This window comes from Wasmannia auropunctata, unplaced genomic scaffold, assembly GCF_000956235.1.
Source record: "Wasmannia auropunctata unplaced genomic scaffold, wasmannia.A_1.0 LD336092.1, whole genome shotgun sequence".
NCBI lineage: Eukaryota > Metazoa > Arthropoda > Insecta > Hymenoptera > Formicidae > Wasmannia > Wasmannia auropunctata.
In genome coordinates, this window is record NW_012026798.1 from 973,915 (window position 1) to 974,660 (window position 746).

Here is a 746-nt window from a genome sequence, read left to right on the forward strand (position 1 = left end):
CTAATATGACAATCTAATGTGGTGATCTAATAAATTATTATACTAGAAGAACGTCAGAAGAAATGTTAAGAAATATACGAATAAAGATATGCATTTCACGTACTAGCGCGCATATTAGTAAATTCTTCTAGATGTCGTGTGTGTGTTTTTCGACAAGAGAATTATTCTTAAATCGTGATACAGTGATTTTTTGTACAATTTTAAAACAATATTTTATGAAATTTATATTTTACGATATTTTGGTGTATTAATTTTTGCAATTATAACTTTTATTATCTCAGTTTCTTGATTTCGGTATTATGTCATTTCGGGACATTGTCTCAGTTTCTAGTTTTCAGTGTTATGACATTTCGAGCGATTGTCTCAGTTCTTATTATTCGGTATTCTGACATTTCGGGACATTGTCTTAGTTCTTAGTTTTCGGTAATTTTTTTTTCGATACTTTGCATGTCCACCAGATTGACATTAGGATTTTCATTTTCATTATTTTCAAAATTTAGGGTTAGTCGTTTTTTTGATACTGATGTACGCGGAGTCGACATTCTTTGTATACACTTTCGTGGTGCTGCCCTGACTTGACTGTACTTTAAGAGAATGCTTAAGCCGTCTGTTTTATCGACAAAAATGCCATTTTTGTTGGTTACTAATTACTTCATATTAATCGCATAGAATAAAATTTCCTTTTCCACGATTAAAACACACATGCTAATGGCTGTCTCTTATACACATCTCTGAGCGGGCTGGCA